The sequence below is a fragment of the Acomys minous genome, assembly GCF_964271855.1.
Source record: "Acomys minous genome assembly, chromosome: 1".
NCBI lineage: Eukaryota > Metazoa > Chordata > Mammalia > Rodentia > Muridae > Acomys > Acomys minous.
The window spans coordinates 140876134-140897099 of NC_140483.1; the positions used below are offsets into that span (position 1 = coordinate 140876134).

The 20966-nt window shown below is 46.7% G+C and overlaps 1 pseudogene across 1 annotated transcript; it reads left to right on the forward strand.

The window, feature by feature from the left end:
• Positions 1-329: 329 nt before the first annotated feature.
• On the forward strand, positions 330-802 carry LOC311606788 (transmembrane protein 216-like; annotated as a pseudogene). The gene is made up of 2 exons: positions 330-530; positions 582-802. The product of its transcript is annotated as a transmembrane protein 216-like (transcript).
• Positions 803-20966: the final 20164 nt, after the last annotated feature.

Sequence of the window (20966 nt, forward strand, 5' to 3'; positions counted from 1 at the left end):
TTAGTCTTACAAGCACACAGGCCCTCTCAACCCTGTAAGGATAGCTATATGGAAAATCACCTGCTACCTGCACGTAAGTGAACATTTGAACAAAGCAGCTTGGTTTCTCTGGAGTACTGCCTTTCTTATTCTGTAGAGATTGACTCAAACAGTTTGTTCTGATGTACTAATCAGATTTTTATTACTTTGATTAATGAATGCATTCATTGGGATTGATAATTTTGATTGATCCATAGGATGTGGCAGTTCCTAGAAAGAGCTTCACTAAACAAGGAAGATGTGGAATTAAAACCCCTCTAAAAACTAGCTGTGTGGCGTGGAGACTGAACATGGCGCCGGGAGATAAAAAGTTGCCTTCAACCCCTCTCAAAGTCCTGTTCTTCCTGAACAGGTTGGTATTATGCTACCTATTTCCTGCTGGAGCTCCTTATGTTCCTGTACCAAGGTCTCCTGCTGCCATACCCAATGGCCAACCTAGTCCTGGGTGTGGTGATGCTGCTCCTTTATCTTGGCATTGAAGTGATACGACTGTTTTTTTGTTGTTGTTGTTGTTGTTTTGGTTTTTTGTTTTGTTTGGTTTGGTTTGGTACAAAAGGAAACCTGCCAGCGAAAGATGCGCCTTGGCATTAGTGTGGCCTTGACCTTCCCATCTGCCATGATGGCTTCCTATAACCTGCTGCTGCAGACCTACGTGCTCTGCCTAGAAGCCATCACGAACAGCTTCTTGCTTTTCTTTTGCGGCTTAGCGCTGCTGCTTGAGAGGCTCACACTGGCCGCCTTCTCCCGTATGGACAGAATCTGAAGTCCAAGAATCAGCGTGAGGACACACATCCTTCCGGTACTTCCGAACACACTTAGAAAAAGTGGTAGGTTAAGCTGATCTGGGAAAGGGTGCGTGGTTTTTCCTCAGCACAGACTCTGGACATTGAGCACCTACCTACCTGAGGTCAGTGGCACCATCCTTAAACCCGGATCATCAGCAGGAGACGCCTACATTTTGTTGTAGGGAGGATCAAGTCTGTCCTCATCTTGGTCTTTCTTTTAACAGCTTCCTACTGACCTCAAGTTCTCTTCCTTGGTCATCATGGCCAGAGCTCCTTGTGTGGACCACATGCTTGCTGGCCTTCCAGCAGGACCTGAGCCACAGCATCCTGTCTGTACACGAATCACATCTATCCTATAAGCATGGAAATGGCCCACTCGTCATGGTGGGCTCCGGGGCTGATTGAAATGTTCTGTGCCCCTGTGTCGTCCCCTCGCCCCTGCCCTGCTCAAAGAGATGCCAATCCAGAACTCTTTTAGTAGTACATAGTATTATTCTTCTATTCTGATCATGATGCAAACACAATTTTATAACTAAAAAAAAATATATTCTCTGAAGGAAAAAAAAAAAACCAGCTGTGTGACTCCATGCAAGTCTTTCATGCTCATTTTTAAATATCCATAGTAATGAAACCTGCTTGCAGGGAATGTGGATGGATGGGCTAGGGCAGCAAAATGGTGCCTGCAATGCCTAACACACAGCGGTTATCCCACATGCTTGCTGATGTAAGAGGCATGGGGCCAGGAAGATGTGGAGATGTCCAGGCTCTGGTGTTCCACAGCAAAGAATGCGAACAGAGACACGTGGCTAAAAATGGAAATGGATACTGTTAAGGCATGGAAAGTACTCCCAAGAACAGAAGTGGGCTAGAGGGCTGAGGGTAAAAGCCCTAAACTCAGTAGGCCCTGAGGTGAGGTGAGGCAGGGAAAGGAACGGGAAAGGGGGAGGGGCAGGAAAAGAAGGGGAGAGTTTACCTTACTCTGAGATCTGGGTAAAACCCTTGGCAGCAGGCGAGCAAAAAGTCCAGCACAGTCAGTACTGCTGGAGGCCTTTCTCCCTTCCCAGCCATGAACCCACAGCTTTATAGGAACTCTTCACCCAAAAGCCCATCTACAGGGGAGCAGCATGCATTAAGTCCGTGCAGCCTTAGAGACTGCAGGTTTTGCCTCATCAGAGCGTAGTTCCACCCCACTGGATCCACCTCAGACATCTCTTTTATCAAATGGTGGGGTTCGGGGGGGGGGGGTCGTGAGCCACTAAAATGATATATGTAGACTGTTAACTGCTTCAGCCGGGTACTCGGGAGGCAGAGGCAGAGGCAGGCAGATCTCTGTGAGTTCGAGGCCAGCCTGGTCTACAAAGCAAGTCCAGGACAGCCAAGGCTACACAGAGAAGCATTGTCTGGGGGGGTTTCGGGGAGGGGGGGACAGACTGTTAACTGCTTCTTCTCTGGTAACAGATGTGCACACACTTAGCTAAGTCTTATTTTCCCTTGCTCTCCTTTAAGAGGGCCATACCTTCCTGTTGCTTGGGCACGTCTTTCTTTCTTATAAAACACTACCTTAAGGCCGTGTTAAAATGTCACTAATAAAATTTCCAACTAGGCCTCACTAACAACCTACTGTTAAGAACTCTCTTCAGCATTAAAGGTCTGGCCTGTGTATGGAAGCCAGAACATGCAGGGAGCTCCTGAGTCTAGTGACTGGCAACGCGGAACTGTGTCACCCACCTCTCACAGCTGTCAGAGGTGTGTGGACCCTCATGGACATTTACGAGGCAGCTGCTGTCCCCACATCTGTGTGTTATGGGCTTTGTTTAATCGTGACCTGTTCATCAGATGAAGCCCGGTTGAGGAAGGACTTTCAGTCTCTTCAGGCTGGCCTGCACATGCTCCGTTTGTTGGACGAAGCCCTGGCCGAGGAGGGTTTCCAGTAATTCCCTGCCACCTGGCCTCTTGTCTATTAATCTTGATGCTGCATCTTCCATGCCTATCCTCTTGCTGCAGGCGTGGTCTTTTTTCATTCCTTAGCATATCAAGTATTAAGCGTAACACCATTAAGGTGACCTTGTCTTTCCACGGAGAGACATGTGATGGCATGTGACTCATATCTGAGTTGTCCCTACCCCACAGGTAAATATGACATGAAATGTCACCACCACCATCTTTATGGGACACGCGATGATCAAGGAAGGAGACCTGAGTCACCCTCTGTCCCTGTAGCTTACTTAGGCTGTGACTCATCTCCTTGAGATATTCTGGAAAATGCCTCATGCAAAATCTAAAAGGCATTTGGCCCTAGGGATAGCAATACAAGAACCATTCCTAATCTTTCGTGCTGTGCCTTGGTCAAAAGATTTGGGGGCAAAAATACCTTTTTGGTTGGTTACTTTGAAATCCAATTTTATGCTAAATTTCATTCTTTATTCTTCCATTCTACTCCAAATCAGTGGGGACGGGAGGAGGTAAGGGAGGAAACCTCTAAGTCCTCCTATAATGCTAACTGCCTGTCAAATCCCACCAGAATAAGAGCTCACAGCCATTCTCAGGTGTGCCTAGAAAGGTTCTTTATCTGTGTTTTACCCACCTTTGGTTGAAAATTTAAAAAAACAAAAAACAAAACAAGCAAACCACTGTCTCATTTTCTTTACTCCAAGCCAATGTCTTCTTATAAAATGAAACAGAACAGCATTTCTTGGAATCTTGTTGACTGGCCTTAAACAGCAAAGGTCTTTCCCCAAAGGCAATGGATACACATGGAAAGAAGGAAACATGGCCCTCTGTGTGCACCCAGGCCCAGGCCCATGATATCCAATGTGAACCCAGGTTCATGAATTAGCAGGACAAAGTAAGGAGCTGGGAAATAACTCTGTATGTTGGCAATTTATGATCAGCTAAGTTGAAGAATATCCTTTTGTTTTGTTGTTGTTGTTGTTGTTGTTGTTGTTGTTGTTGTTGTTCTAAAACTTCTTTCCAGACAGACAGACAGACATGCAGGTATGAGTCAGTCACAAGAAGCAAGACATACTCAGTAAGGAATGATCGCCCCACTAGTTATCCTAGCCACAAACACCTTTCTCCATGGCTCTCAAGTCCACTCGAAAGGTTGCTAAGAAACCTTCCCCATTTTCTCTCCATTTTGATGAATGAGAAGAGAACCCGTGGGACTATAGGCTGATGAGATAAAAGTAGAAGTTGCTACACGAGGGGTGTGGCATGTGTCATGAGGGGTGTGGCATGTGTCATTTCTCTACACACAGGTTTCTGCTGAGATTCCTAGACAATTTTAGCTTTGTTGTTGGGAAAGCAGAAAGGCCCTCCAAGAAATTGTTAATTGTGCAAAAATTCTTGTTTCTCTGTTGTCAAGAGCCTTCAACCAACTCCTTTCTTTTCTCATGTCCCCCAGGATTTCTGACCTTCTACCTCAAATCTACCATATTATATTTTTTTATGAAAAAATAAATCAAGATATTCAATCATCAGACAAATTTAGATGGCAAGTTTTCATTCCCCGTCACGGCAGACTAGCTTCCATAACTAGGCCAATCTAGCCACACACACACACACACACAAAATTAATTTAGTGAAGCCCATTTGAAGGCAACGAAAAGCATATAAAAGCTGAAGGTGGTGAATTTTGTTTTTCTTTGTTTTGTTTGTTTTTTAGTCCTGGCTGTCCTGAAACTTGCTGACCTCAAACTTGTGGCCATCCTCCTGCCTCTGCCTCCAGAAAACTGAAACAGCAGACACATGCTATCACTCCTGGATAGTTTTTAGAGGAAAGATATGACACTGGATAATTGGTTTTTGTTTTGTTTTGTTTTTTGAGGCAGGGTCTCACTCTGTAGCCCTAGCTGGCCTAAGAACTAATAGAGATCTGCTTGCCTCTTACCTCCAGAGTGCTGGGAATAACAATTCCTTGGAGCCTTTCTGCCACCACATCCAGAAACTCCTTTTTATGAGAATACTAGAATTAAAATATAAAATAGCTCCAGCAAGATAATTCAGCAAGTAAAAGCACTGGCCATGCAAACCTGACAACCTGAGTTTGTTTAAGGTGACCTGCAAGCCCCAGTGGCCCAAAGACAGACAGCTTCCTCTAATGCTGGGGGCTGTGAGATAATAAGGTACATGTTATCACTCCTGTAAACAAGTTTGTTTTGTTTTGTTTGATTCAACTGCACCACTGCACTAGATGCGCTTGACTGGATTGGTTGGGGGGGGGGGTGTAAGGGGGATAGGGGGAGAGCGTGGAGGAGGTGGAGAGTAAGCAGACAGGAAGTAGTATATCAGGATATGTGCTTTCCCCTGATTGGACCTGATGGAAAATAAGGTGGCCTTATGGTTTTGCCTTTGTAAGCCTCTGTAGAATGTGACTTGTTGCCATTTTCTGGCCACCCTGGAATGGCCCCAACCAGAGCCCATCATCCTGGACAGTGTTTAATTAAAGCTTGCTTCAGATTGGCTCAAAAAGTATGCTCTTTCAAAGGTCCTGAGTTCAACTCCCAGCAACCACACAGTGGCTCATAACCATCTATAATGAGATTGGGTGCCCTCTTCTGGTGTGCAGGCATATGTGCAGGTAGAATACTATATAAATAATAAATAAATATATCTTTAAAAAATAAAATTTTTTAAATAAAAAAAAAATGCAAGTGATGTTTCTGTCACCACTCTCGGATTTAATGTTTGATCCTCACAAGACACAATAGAAGGAAATAGCTGGCCCCTGAAAGTTTTCCTCTGACCTCCATGTGTGTGCTGAGGCATGTGCGTGCCTAGGCTCATACAGACACTGCACATAGCAACTTTTTAAACTTAACATAAGCTGTCACAAGCAGGAGAGGTGGCTCAGAGGTTAAGGTCACTGGCTGCTTTTCAAGAAGACCCAGTGTTGTTCCTGAGACACTGGCCACACAAAGAAGCTGGGAGCAGAAGAACAGATGGCCAGTGTAAACGGCCTTCTTAATGAATAAGTGAGACTGGTCAATGTGCATCTACTGTAAGTGCACCATGCGATGAATTCACTCATGTAAGTACCACCAAAACCAAGACTGGAGGTGTCCTGGCTCCCCTAAACATCCCCCTCTCCATTTGAGGACAGTCTTCTCGCCTGTCTCTGCAGACGAACTTTCCTCTGCTCTTTCGTTCCTCCGTTTCCCTCTCCCTACCTGTCTGTCTTTTGTTCTGACCTTGTGACTTGAGGGTTGAATCTGCCCCTCTGTCAATGCCTCCTTGACAAAATACATGGACTCAGGGCAAGGAGAACATAAAACAGAGGCGTAGGGCTTAGGACAAAAGGCAGCGTAAACAGAAGAATGCACTCCTTTCCGAAACTCACCTTGGCTACCAACTAGTCCTTTGCTTGTTTGTTTATTTGTTTGTTTGTTTTGTTTGTTTGTTTCAAGACAAGGTCCCACTATGTAGTCCTGACCTATATAGACCAAGCTAGTCTCAAAGTCACAGGACTTCATCTGCCTCTGCCTTCTGAGAACCGAGATGAAAGGCGTGAGCCGCTACATCCCGCAACTACAAACCCAGTTTTTACGCAATGAAAATAGTCATGCCCCCGCCCCTGCCCCCGCCCCCGACTAAAACCCCACTTTCTCCAACCAGCACATCAGCAGCCCCAGAGTTGGCCTAGATAATTTCTAAGACGGCTGTGATGTCCGTCTTTCTCTGGTTTTACAGACTCCTAAGTGGGCTTCCAAACTCTTAGGGGTGGGAGGAGATGGCATTTTTCCAACCACAGCACCAGAAGCCTGCTGCAGCCGACGTCCCTGACCCTGCCAGCTGCAGAAGGAGTTAACGATGGTCGCGTTGGCCTTGAGCACGGCCTCCTCAAGGCTGTGGGTGCAGAGACGCACCAAGCTCTGAGATAAGTGAATTAATTGCTGTGGTTATGGTAACATCAAAAGCCAGCGGCATGAAGGGCTCTTTGATCTCCAGCTCAGCACTCTTTCAAGTTGCTCCCTTCGGCAGGCCCGGAACTCTTGCTTCTTTTCTGTCTTGAGTTTTAGGGTGTATCCCAAGCACACAGTGGGCTCCCTGGCCACTCAGCATCTCTAAAAGCCTCACATTCCCAGCCACACTAACTGGAGTCACTTTTCCTTTATGAAGAATTTGGAGTTTGAATACTGAGCAACCCGTGTGCGACTCTGCTGGATCAGGGTGAAGTCTGACTTCTCCGGATAGCTCCAAAACAGGGGACCTAGACCTAATAACAGCCACTCATGCGGAGACTCGCACATGAGTGTTAGAAAATGCTTTGCCTACGTAGATGAGTCCTGTTATTTGAGATCATTGTTACCACCCTCAAAAAAAGATTTTTTTTTTTTTTGGTACAAACTTGCCTTTGAGACGCCAACCCTCTAAGCAGTTAATTTAGTTCAGTAATCCTTGTGTTCCGGACCCCACGCCTAGCTATCTGATAATGCTCTGTTTTATTTAAATGTGTGCACCTGCTTTGTCCGATTTTTAAAAGTGAGCAATATTGCTGAGGTCACTGCCAGTCAGGTTCTGGTTCAATACCAAACAGTCCCCAGGTTAGAAGCTGAAGGCTGTGATGACACCTCTCCTCTGTAAAAATAAAACAGGGGAGTTGTGAGACGCTGCTGGGTAAGCTTGAAGTCTGACTTCTCAAGATAGCCGCTTGGCACTCGGTCTATGAAGATGGACTCTCTTTCTTAGTGGGGTTCTCACTCCACCTGACCTGGTAACCCCAGATTTTGTAAAGGCTGTCACGTGGCCCTAGAAGTCATCCCCTCACACATAGGATAATTGTACTGTTTCCTCTTCTTGTGATAGGGTCCCGTGTTACTGCATGTAAGTGAGGCGCTGTAGCACTGTACGTAGAGTAAGTATCCTGGCACTCTTAACCCTGCCAAATCAGACACACTCACCCTCAAAACCCCTCCCCACTGCGTAAGGTTCACAAATAAAGGCTGGCTGGCTTGTGGGGTGCTCGTGTGTGCTGGTGTTCACACATGCTCGTGCTCACACATGCTCCTGCTCACACATGCTCCTGCTCACACATGGTCATGCTCGTGCTCACGCATGCTCCTGCTCACACATGCTCCTGCTCACACATGCTCCTGCTCACACATGCTCCTGCTCACACATGCTGGTGCTCACACATGCTTGTGCTCACACATGCTCCTGCTCACACATGCTCCTGCTCACACATGCTCCTGCTCATACATGCTCATGCTCACACATGCTTGTGCTCACACATGCTCCTGCTCACACATGCTCAGTCTCACACGTGCTTGTGCTCACACATGCTGGTGCTCACACATGCTCGTGCTTGTGCTCATGGTCTCCTGCTCGCCATGCTTCCATCATGGCCGTCTGAGACTCCATTTATTGGGGGTGGGGCAGAAGGGAGGCACAGCAGCTCACACCAGGAGCTGTAACACTGTGGCACTCCGGAGTCTCCACTGCCTTGTTCTAAAAAGAGCTAACCATAACACCCGGTGTGGAAATTCATTTTCCACCTCCCCCAGAGAGGCTGGGAACCTGGCTTAGTGCCCAGGCCACGAGCCTCACCCCTGAGCGCTCTAATCTGCCCCTGAGCAAGAAATGGGGCCTTGGGGCCTTGGGACCCTCAATCTCGAGGTCCGTCCACGCTTGTCCAGAGGCAAGCAGCGCCTGGACTCACCCGCCAGATGTGGGGCCCAGGTCCACTGCCGCTGGACACAGAGCAACAGACCTCAAAAGGCAGAATCATTAACCAGAGACCAAAAAAAAATAGAGAGAGTTCAAATGTTCTGTGGCTGCAGAATGGACACATTGCTAAGCAGTCTAACCATGGACTCTGTACTGTAAATTCACAAACATGGGTGCACGTGGCTCCACCTAACAAGCCTGCCAGGCATAAGGAAAGGAACCAGAGAACACGGCACCACGTGTATACATATGGGAACATATTAACAAACTCAGAGGATTTCAAGATGAATAGGAGGGGGAGGAGGAGAGACAGAGAGAAACAATCATGTTAAATCCAAGGAGAAGACAGGAGGTCTGTGCCCAGACTAGGACTCGAAAGAGGGTGTTCTGAGAATGAGAAATGTCACATTCTTCACTGAGGTGATGGCTACTAGCGTGTTCCCTTTATACATTGCCTCTGAGCTGCTCAGAGCATATTTCACAACTTTAAAGGAGAGAGAGCTTGCTGTGGGTGGTGGCGCACGCCTTTCATCCCAGCAGCACTCGGGAGGCAGAGGCAGGAGCATCACTGTGAGATCAAGGGCAGCCTGGTCTACAAAGCGAGTCCAGGACAGCCAGAGCTGCACAGGAAACCCTGTCTCGAAAGACAAAAACAAAAGAGAGAGAGAGAGAGAGAGAGAGAGAGAGAGAGAGAGAGAGAGAGGAGAGAGGACTTTAAAGAAAAGACTGAAAGGGTCTAACACTAACTAGGGAGAACCTGGGTTCCAAAAAGAATAAAGAAAAAGCAGGAGTCCATCCAGTTACTGAACCTAAGAAGGCTTCAAACCCAGCCCCAGCCGGCAAGCTGTCAGACAGAGCGAGTGTGACCATAACGTAGGCAGCAGGTCCAAGCCCCGCAGAAAAGGAATCCAAGCGAGGCAGCCCATGCTTCACCTACTCTTCACACCGAGTGTCATAGGTGTGTTCTCAGCAGGAGACCTGAAAGCAGCTGTGGCTAAAACCCTATCGAAAGCAACAGTTTCACTGCAATCGAGGTAAGACCAGTGCGTCTGGCCAGCGGTGGGCTGCGCCACAGAAGCGCTGGGTTCCCAGTGTGTGGTAGCGCAGGATGCTTTCCTCCAACTGAGCTCCGTGGTACGGCAGATGACGCAAATTCAATGAACACTGCTGGCCCAAAAGGCCGGGTTCTTCTGTCCCATCAGGAGAGAAGAGGAGCCAGGTGTGTTCTCACAGGAGAGGGGTATGCTGGGTAATTTTGCTAGACTGCCCTCTACTGTAGGAAAATTTCCTCTCTCTCTCTCTCTCTCTCTCTCTCTCTCTCTCTCTCTCTCTCTCTCTCTCTCTCTCTCCTTTTTTTGATTTTTGGAGCTAGAATTTCTCTGTGTAGCCTTGGCTGTACTGGAACTCGCTTTATAGACCACGCTGGCCTCAAACTCACAGAGATCCACCTGCCTCTGCCTCCCAAGTGCTGGGATTAAAGGTGTGCACCACCACACCCGGCTTCTGTGCCATTTTCTTTCAATGACCTAATTAGAGATCCCCAAAATGCCCTAACAGAATCAAAACTTTAATCTAATTTAATTAAATCTTTGCTTTAATCTGCAAAGAGGCACCATTATAAAGTGTGTAATCCTTTACAGCCTATGAGGTAACTGCTGCTCTCCGCACTTTATAAAGATACTGGGGCTCGAAATTTTTGGATGCCTTGCCTAATGTCACATGGCCAATTAGACCTGGGGTTTTACTTCAGCCTGGACCTGTCCCTCTGCAATGCCCCGCCCTTCTTTGCACTGAGTAAATAAGTGGGGTTGATGATTCAGGAGTGGACCCATGCCCCGCTGCCACCGGGTGTTAAGGAAAACCTCTTCTCAGCATCCCTGGCCAGAGAGTCTTGTAAAATCCATTGGCTGCCTCATAATGGGTCTGAAATTCACATACAACCATAGGAGACTGGCCTCAGCACTGTTTACCTGATATATTCTCTGTCCACATAATCACCAGGCCTAAGGTGAATACAACTGCTTTCTGATGGATACCTCCTCGGTCCCTAAGGACCCAGCCCATATGGGTTAAGCAGACTCTGGGATTTCCCTGAGCCTGCTCCCTGGAATGTCTTTTCCATCATCTGCCTTGAGAATATCTGCTTACCGTAACAGGAACTAGCTTGCTGCTCAGTTACCCAGGCAGAGTCTCTCACAACTTTTTGGTTACTGAGGACTGAGTAGGGGCTAGGTGTGGGTGCATATGAGCTGGGCCCGAGGCCATGAGAGCATGAGAGTGAACCCCGCCTCCTGTCGCTGGCATTGGGTGGCCTAGCTGGAGCAGTGCCAGAGATCTCACCATGGTGGTGTGGTAGGGGAGAGCTGGCCTCCTAACCATCTCACCTACCACCCAGGCCAAGATCTAGGCCTCTGAATTGTCTCACCATTTACAAATGGTTGAGATGAATGAAAGGGCCAGTCCTGCTTATCCAAAGCTGCAGGATCTCCCTGACACAAGGCAACAACAGGATAACTGGGAGGAATCTCGATGAGGATCTAATACTGATTGTGTCACAGAAGCCAGAGACCTCAAAACAGACCAATGACTCATTGCAACGAACATTTGCAAGAGAAGATGTGTGGACATGGGACACACTACGTCTTCCACGGTGAGGTGTGTTCTATTCTCTCTGTCTCTCTCTCTCTGTCTCTCTGTCCCTCTGTCTCTCTCTCTCCCTCCCTCCCTCTCTCTCCCTCCCTCCCTCTCTCTCTCCCCCTCCGTCCCTCCCTCCCTCCCCCCTCTTTCTCTCTGTCTCTATCTCTCTGTCTCTGTCTGTCTGTCTCTCTCTCTGTCTCTGTGTGTGTGTGTGTGTGTGTGTGTGTGTGTGTGTGTGTGTGTGTGTGTGTGTTTTATTTGGGGGGAGGTTGTAAAGGTGAATGACAGATATGAGGTGATGGGGAGATGAGTGGAATGGGGTACATGATGTAAAACTCAAAAATAATCAATAAAAAGTGTATATATATATATATATAGATATATATAGATATATATATATATATATCAACACAAAGTAACAGAACCCACCATCTGCACAGACTGGCTCAGTTGGGGATAGGTCCTTGGGATCAGGAGTTCTCAAAGCGTCGGTGGGCAGATATAAGGCAGGTGACAAACAGAGCCAAAAACCCAGGACTGAGTTTGTATCTGAGTGTATTTTGCAAGTAAGCAGTCAAATTTTTTATACATACATTTCAAAAACAGCAGGGGTGGGGGTGGGGTGTGGTTACATTTTTCCACAGAGTAGATTCAAGGAAGTCAGTGAGCAATCAAGCATACACAGTACAGGTATAGAATGCAAAGTTATTGTGCTGTCATATTTTGAGTTACAACTTTAAATGAAACAATACAGGGTACAGAACACACAGCAAAGACGTCATCACTTCTAAGTTACTGGCTTGGTATCAATATGCATGTGCTCCCTTTGTCCAGGGTCAGTGTTCTCTCTCTAACGAAACTTGTGCCCAGCACCTGTGTGCCAAGGCAGTTTGTTTTGTTGTTGTTGTTGTTGTTTTGTTTTGTTTTTAAGTTCCTTTTTCTAGTATCTAAGCATCACTATCTGGAGTGTTTTGAAACACTTTATTTCTTTGTAAGCCGTAATATAACTTATTAGCTAGTGATTAATCCCTAGTCATGTTTCTTTTAATAGTGGAAGTGAGGTAGAACTACTCTGGACCTGGACAGTCCCTGGCTGCAGTCCCACATTAGCATCGTCTCATAGCAAGGTGGTCACGCCTGAAAAGTCCTGACTTGGGAGCAAAGCTAAGGAGAAAGAATAGATTCCAGCACAGTAAGAGAAAAGAAGAACTGCAATCCATTTCTCCTGGCAGAAACATCAGCCCCAGTCCAGGAGGGTGGGGTTGTAGCCTCAGGCCTGTGTAGTATTTGTCACACAGACTCCACTGGAGGGGTCATGACAACCGTCGCCATGCTGACCACCGCTCTTTGGAGACCACTCTTCTGTATCTTGCCAGAGAAGAATATAAACAGGATCTTGGAATTTACTTCCCCGGGGCTGCTGCCTGGAGGCCCTCTCCTGACATCGTCAACATGGTCTTTGCACTGTGTTAACTCTAGTAGCACTTACCTCATTTTGCTATAGTTAGTATTTTTGTCATCATTCCTGGATTATGGACTGGGACATCCACATTATATATCTTGTACCTATAATGGTACTTGTTACAAAGCGGTGAGGCAATGGTTACTTATGGAATGAATGGATGAATGAATATTTGTTTCATGTGTATTTATGTGAAAGGAAAAACAGAACTCATTACCAAAAGCATACCATTCCACACTTAGTGGACTCTGCCTGAATATTTATGCTGACTTGCCATTATGTCAGTGATTAAGCCCTGCAGAGTTGTCTGCAAATGGTTGCATGTTTTGATTACTTCTCCGTTGTGAGTCCATTTGTTGTAGTATACTTAATTAATATTGATTTGAAGAAAGAGAATTTTTGGATAATAAAAGGAGATTAACTTTAAAAAAAAAGAAAAAAGATTTCTAAGTAGACACTTTGGGGACAATTGAACAAAATGAACGTGGTCCAGGCATCACATGACATTAGAAACTTGTTGCTGTTGTATGACAATTGCTTTGTTGTTATGCTTTCCAAGAACCTCTCACCAGTTAGATATAGATTACAAAGCATTAGCGAATGAAATGATACCGTATCTGGAACTTACTTACCTTAAGTTTTTCCTCCAGGAAAAATAATTGGAGAGATAGATAATCCAGAAAGGGGGGGGTGTGTCATCATTGGCACTCTATGTATGCTTGAAATTTTCTGTAAAAAAAATTATTAAATTATTAAAAACACAGATTGCATGGTGAGAATGCTAATGGATAAATGCAGAGGGAAAAGAGAGAGGAAAGAAGGGGTTCTTAACAAGCCTGATATGTCGAGGTCACCTGAACAGAGAGGCACCAGGCGCGAGGCCTCTATTACTTACCACGCTGAGCTGTGGGCAGCATACATGGAAGGCAGCTAATTTGTCTTAGAGACCCCAGCTTTCAACAAAGCATGGTAAACAGAGGTTCTGGGGGTGGGGGGGGGGGCAGCTAATGACTGGATCTTGTTACCAACCAAAAGCCATTTGACACACCCACGGAAGGGTTGATGATGTAAAAGTCTCAGGTGCGCTTTTGAGTAGAGGATCAGCTGCCTTCTTGGAGCCGGAATCTACCTCTTTGAGGCTGCAGAGACACTGAGCTGCAGGTGGACGCTTCCCTCCCATGGCACCGTGCCAGCTGAGTTTCCACTTCCACAGGGAAACAGTGGTCCTTCGGTTGTTCCGGTTAAAGGCACGAGAGTCTGCCTCCGGAGATGCCTGCCTTTCTTTTATTTCCACAGCACCCCCTTCAATCCCAGTCTGACACCCACTGAAGCGGTAGCAGCAGCAGCGAGTGCAGGGTATCATGACGGACATGGACGATATAGAGAAATATGGTACACTTCCTCCTCACAGGGGACGCCACTGACACCGTAAAATAATGGCTTTTAAAAATGAACGAAACATGCTGCTAGGTGGCTGGAGCCACGCGCTCGCTGAGCTCTGCGTCTCTAGAGGAAGGTCTGAGGATTTGCATACAAAACGGCTTATGAGAGGACACCAGTTGGACCCATGGATGTGTGCTAGGAGAAGCAAGGGCTTTAGGAGGTGAGAGTAGCTGTGGAGATATCACGGAAAGGGGGTGTGTGTGAAAGGGCGCATAACATCAAAAGGCAATGAATGTCCTGGCAGAAACAATAGGGTCCCCCAGATCCTTCCCTGGCCATCGAATCTCACCTGAATTCCAGGGTCACACTGGCGTGATGAATGGAAGGCTGGGGGGACACGTTCATAGCAGAAGGTCCCGCAGGGTCACTAGATTTTACAAGCACGGATGGAAAGGGACTAGGGAGGGGGCCTGATGCATCACTCTGTCTTTAGCCACTGTGCAATCAGAATCCTAAAAACTCCATCCCCTCCATCAACGTTTCAAGAGACCCAAATAGAAAGATTTGATCAAGATACGCTTTAGGTTTTGTATGTGAGGTTTAAAACAAGACTGAGAAGGGGCCATTAGCCCACCTTGTTCTTGATAGTGAAGGAAATCACCCTGGCTGCTCATCACAGACTGTCCTTGCTCCAAGATTCCATGGTAACCTAAATCTATGTTCCTGGGCCATGGTCATTCAAAATGGCAACAGAATACAATCTCGTATTCCCTGTGGGGTTTGTGTCAGTAGATCTCACCCTGAGGAGAGTTACAAAGCTGAGGTCGTTCTCTGTTCTCCCTGCCCCTGTCCCTGTCATGGACTACCTCCCTTCTTTCAGGTCCACCACACATGTACACCATGCTGGCCATAGTGGCTAGCTCTCCCACTCTGGGTGCTTTTACAATGTCTATAATCTCCCCCAGTTTCGCAGCCCTACTGTGTGTCCGGTGGTGATACTGTCCCTTCTCTCTTCTGCCTTCAGACCCAACCATGGTTCCCATGGCTGCAAGTGCCGTGGACAGTGATGTCCTAAGGAAGTGCCTGTCCCAAGCCTGCGGGCTCTCACTTCTAACAGCTTTAACTCCCCATAGAGTCCAGGCTGATCCTGAACTTGCTGTTTTACTGCCTCTTTCTCCTGCAGGATTTCACCACCACGCCTGGCAGGATGATAATGTGTAATAAAGTGTGACGTCACATGGTGCCATATATCTGAATCCCAGCATTTGGTAGGTTGGAGCATGAGAACCCTGGGTTTAATGCTAGCTTGGGCTACATAGTAAGACCAGAAGGCAGGAAGGAAGAAAGGAAGGAAAGAGGAGGAAACAGAAAGAGTATTTATTGACTCACAAAACTCAATTGCACTGTTCACAGTAGAAATTTTAAAAACTTTGTTAAGTTATAAACATCTTTTTATGCAGCAACCAGCTGAAGAAGCTCTAAGTTTAATTGTCCTGGCATGAATAAAGAGATTCTAAAAGAACACTGTCCCTTTGACTACCAAACTATTAATACCAGACTACTAAAACAATGGTCTCCAAGGAACTGGAATTTCCCCCAGAAACCTCATTCTGGGAGAAGGAATAGCCTTCTCCCAGGCAGAGGAGAAATTTGTCTCTCAAGAAGAGATTTCATGGAGCTAGAGAGATGGCTGAGAGGTTAAGAGCTTTACCTGCTCTTCCAAAGGTCCTGAATTCAATTCCCAGCAAAGACATGGTGGCTCACAACCATCTATAATGAGATCTGGTGCCCTCTTCTGGCCTGCAGGTGCACATGTAGGCAAAACACTGTATACTTAATAAATAAATAAATCTTTAAAGAAGAGGAGGAGGAGGAAAAAGAGATTTCACACCGTTCTGAGAACTTATCAGGTCACCTTACAGGAGAGACTGGAGCCCAGACTCTGGTGTGGGTGATTTGGCACACTGCTTTGTGAACACACAGTATATTGTATACATACAATACTCAGTAATAAATACTTCTTGCTTTTTAGTTAAATCCAAAATCTCATGTCAGGACCCAAAAGGTAGACTCAGGGTGTGAGCAGGTATTACTAGGCATCTTTGTTCTTCTTCCCAACGTAGCTAGCTGCGCTGAAACGTCTCGGCTTGACTATTACCTTGTCTGTTTAATTGGCCTAATGAGGATAAATGGCTGAGCCTCACTCGTTAGGGCATCAGCATCCTAAGAACTCTTAACAGTCCATGAGAAAGAAACGAGGCCTCACCGAGAAGCTTCCCTTTGATCCGTCGACACAATCCACTTTCCTTAACCTCTTCCACCCAGTATCAGCTTTTAAGATATTATTACACATAGGCCGAGCCAAGAGGAAATGAAGATTAAAGCCGAAAAGGGAACCAACAGCATGCCTTTAAAATCCACAAAGCGAAGCCTTGGTTTTCCACGATGTTTAGCCCCAGTTTCACAACCAAGCCAGTGAGATGCAGAGGGGAGCCGGTCCAGCACAGGCACCTGGGCAGCCGTTGAGACTTGCGGCAGCTCTCAGCACACTTCTGCTGGATTTCGAAGATAAACAACAGGTTTTCAAGACAACACAGAACAAAGACATTACCTCATTAATAGTTCCTATGTCACTTTCCAGCGACATGGACAAGAGGTTGCTATGTAAACCCAGGCTGCCTTCAACTCTATCCTCCAGGACTTAGACATGCCAGTGGGCAGGCAGATAGAGAGACCACAAAAAAAATAATAAATGATGAAAGTGGAAACTTCCCAGCCTCTTCCTTATACTCCCGACAGAAAACTAAGGCCTAAGTCTGGCGGGCTTTTTCTCTTGCCAGTAGGATCCTCCTGCCCATGGACAGGGTTACCCCGACATTGTGGACCTACCAGCCTCCCTGTCTTTGTTTAAATTACCAACTCTAAATTAAGGGAAGAAGACGCAGCTCAGGCCCTTAAAGCCCATGGACCTCAAGGAGAGCCTGGCCTTCTGGATTCTGTGTGTCCCCCTCCTGCGCTGTGTCCTTGCTGGGTGCTGCCTCACCTCGCATTAAAGCCATTCTTTGCTGGCCACTCCTGTCTGCTGGGTTAGGGTTAGAGTCACTCTCGGTATTTTCCTGCCTTTGACCTCTTTACCCGGCAGAGAATACAAACACAATCAAGACCCCCCTCCCTTAGATGAAAATACAAGTGCTCATATTTATAGGCATGTGCCATGGTATCCAGGCCTGAATTAATATTTTAGATATATTACACCAAATAGAATTATTCAAATCAAATGTATGCATTTCTGCTTATAATTTGTAAGGTAGCGGCTAGGTGATTCAGATTAAATATGTAACTGACTGTATATTTCTATTGACTGCGCTTGCCAGTGTCAACCTAAACTGCTGCTAACAAATATCCCAGCCCCCATGCAGAGAGTCCTCATTTTTTAAAAACTTTTTATTGATTCTTTTTTAATTTCGCATCATGCACCTGAGTCCTTCCCCCTATATTCACCCTCCACCCTTGCAACCTCCCTCTCAAAAGAAAACAAAAGTTAAAAACAGAAACCAAAAAAAGAGAAAGAAAAAAAAAACATTAAAAAAAAAAATCTCGCCAGGCAGGCGTGGTGGCGCACGCCTTTAATCCCAGCACTCTGGAGGCAGAGGTAGGCGGATCTCTGTGAGTTCGAGGCCAGCCTGGTCTACAAAGAGAGTTCCAGGACACCCAGGATATTACACAGAGAAACCCTGTCTTGAAAAAAAAAAAAACTCACTGTGGAATCTGTGATGTACCATGCATTTACTTGCAAATCTTCATTGCAATGAGTCATTGGTCTGGTTTGAGGCCTCTGGCTACACCATCAACAGTGGATGCTTGCTAGGGCTCCTCTCGGATACACTGCTGTTGCCCCGTGGCATGGAGATCCTACAGCTTTGGTTCTATAGGACCAGCCCTTTCACCTCATAGATGGAGTAGATGGTAGGGTAGCCTGAGTGGTGGCTGTGTTGTCCAGCCCACCAGCTTCTCCTCTGCCTGGGCCACCAGGAGCAGCTCTCCCACTCTGCCCAGGCAATGGGGCAGGAACAGCTCTCCTGCAAGTGGTAGCTGGCAAGAGCTTACCCCCTCCTACCAGCTCTCTCATTCCTACACAACCAGGGCCAGCTCCTCCGTCCTGCCCTGGCGAGGACATTCCTCATTTTTATTCTGCATCATGTCGGTATCTCTTTAATTCTTTAGTTCCTTCTGTGTTCTGATATTAAAAAAATAAATAAATGTGAAGGACAAATCATTCAGGTTGTGCCAACTTCAGAAAGTAAGGGAAGACAGAAATTTACAATCCCCTGACTTATTTAGAGTGTAAAATAAAACAAAAACAAAAACTTACTCCCCTATTTTTCTATATTGAGAGCAGAGGAGATGGGCTTGCATAAGAAAGTGATACCCTTCTAGAGATGAAAGAATAAGGCAGTAACAATAGCTTAATTGCGGTTTGGAATTCACCGGAGTTAGTCTGTTGGGTTTGAGTTCTCCCACCACAGAACCCTGGAATAAACTGCCTGTTAAATCTCTTGTTTTTTTGAAAATAAATCTCAATTGACTCAGAGCGTTAGATTGCTGTGCGGGGGCTGGCCGGAGGGCGGGAGGGATGCAACAGTGGCTAGCCAGTCGCCACTTGCAAGACACTGCAGAACAACTAACTGTTCAGTCATGTTCACGCATCTCAGAGAAGCTGGAGGACGCTTGGGAAGTCTAGAGGAATTTTATATCCCTGTGTCTTTAAATAAACCTTTACCTCCCTAGGACCCAGACCTGAAGGTTAGAGCAAAGGCTAACAAAGGAAAGGACCTGTAGTCCAGTGGCACTGGCTGTAACGCAGAGCCATACCACCAAGTGAAGGCTTGGGTGGGTGAGACACCCTTGAGGGGGTGCTCCCCAGGATCAGGATATTGCATTTCCTAGGCTCCCCACGGTCTCGCAGATTACCTCACCACAGTTCCCAGATGTGATTCATTGCTTTCCAGTGGGCCCCCCTACACCTATCAGAGGCTTGTTAAACAAGTCCTCGGAAGCCTGCGGGCAGCCCATCAAAGTCAGCAGCCAGGTGTGACTTCCACCCGTTCCTCCTCGCCGCCTATTGATTGCTGCTCAGTGGCTCGCCTGCTGAAGGGCTTACTTATTGAACAAAGCAGCACGTAGGGAAAGAAACAACAATCCAGGCAAGAATACAAATCTTTATAGCCGGTGCTCCCGGCCTCGCCTCTGCCTGAATCGTGCCCATTCAGGCTCCACGCGGCACCAGAGGGGACGCTCTGGCTCCTTCTGTCTGCTCAGCCTCTAAGAGTGCTTCTCAACCTTCCAACCCGCTGGGACCCTTTAGAGCCGCTACTTGTGTTCTGGTGATCCCTCCACCCCCCCCATCCCCCCCACAACCATTAATTATTTTGCTGCCACCTCATAACTGTACATTTGCTACTGTAATGAGTATTGTGATGTAAATACCTGGTATACAGGATACCCAGACGTGACCCCTGGGGAGGGGTCGTGACCCACAGGTTGAGAACCACTTCGGAAGTGCCCCTCCCCCTCCTTCTACCTGCTCATCCCGGGTGTTTAATGGAGGGGGCTCCTTCTCTGTTATTCCTCCCTCCTGCCTACTAAGTTTGCACAACCCTTGTGAGTTGCTGTGCCGTTTTTTCACTTTGCCGGTCTTACGCATACTCTTTCTCTGCCTGCGCCTGCGTCACCATTCCAGCTGCCTGGGAAGGACCCTACGTTACAAGTCACCACATGTGAATGAGCTAAACTTTTGCTAGGACATTTAGAGATGATGAAACTGCTCTCCTCCCGCCCCCCCCCCCCAACATGGGCTGACTCAGTGATGAGCACACAAATGTCCTGTATTTTAGTCGTGGGAAAGGGGGGCGGGGGGAGAGCTGAGATCAGTTTGAAGATACCACTTTTCAGCATTACACCAACTGGCTCTGAAATATTTTGAAGAAGCCCCCCCCCCCCAAAATAAAAGTACTCTCTAGGTGAAACGGGTGGTACAAAAAGACTGAGATTTATTCAGACCCAAAATTTAGCACTGTTGATAGAAAAACACAACTCTTACCTCAAGGGGCATAAAAGAGAGTTTATCCTGATTACCCCAAATTCCACATTTTGACAGGGCAGCAGTCTCATGAAGTGTTTATAAAAACAGAATGGAGAAGGTCATAAATCAAGATGGTTTCTTTCAGATACATCAGTGGGAAAACCAGGCAGGCGGCTTACAGCAAAGCAGAAGCCCGTCTGCTGTAAGCCTCAAATGCTGTTAGATTTCCCCATTAGCTTTTGTGTTAGTGGAAGCACGCGGTCTGCCAAGTTAACACATTGACAGTCACAAGGGCGTTAACGGCACATGGAGATGGGGAAGGGACGGCTAATACAGTGGTTAAGATAGGCCAGGATAAATTGTAACTAGGCTCTGGACCTGCAACATTCCAACCTCTCAAGGGTCATTGAACCACTCATCAGTTAGCCATCCTGGTGCTGGGTCAGTAAAAGGGGCACCTTCTTTCTGGAAACCTTCAAAGTATGTTGTTTGGTTGGTTGGTCTTTTTAATGTTTATTTTATGTATATGAGTGTCCTATCTGCACATACACCTATAGGCCAGAAGAGGGCACCAGATCTCAGTATAGATGGTTGTGAGCCACCACGTGGTTGCTGGGAATTGAGCTCAGGACCTCTGGAAGAGCAGCCAGTGGTCTTAACCGCTGAGGGGTCTCTCCAGCCCCAGTATGTTGTTTTCAAAATGCATACTAATTTTAACCCATGCCCATATAAGGAATTAGCAAACCCTCCCTATTTTGAAATGGAGTTATTTTTGACACTGTATGATTTGTTAAATTACCCAAAGGCATGTAGAACCAATATTAATTAACCAGTGTTGCTGTTAAAAGCTAACCATGGATTATAGGGAAAATTAAAGGGAGGCAAAGAGATACAAGGTAAGTGTGCTAAGTAG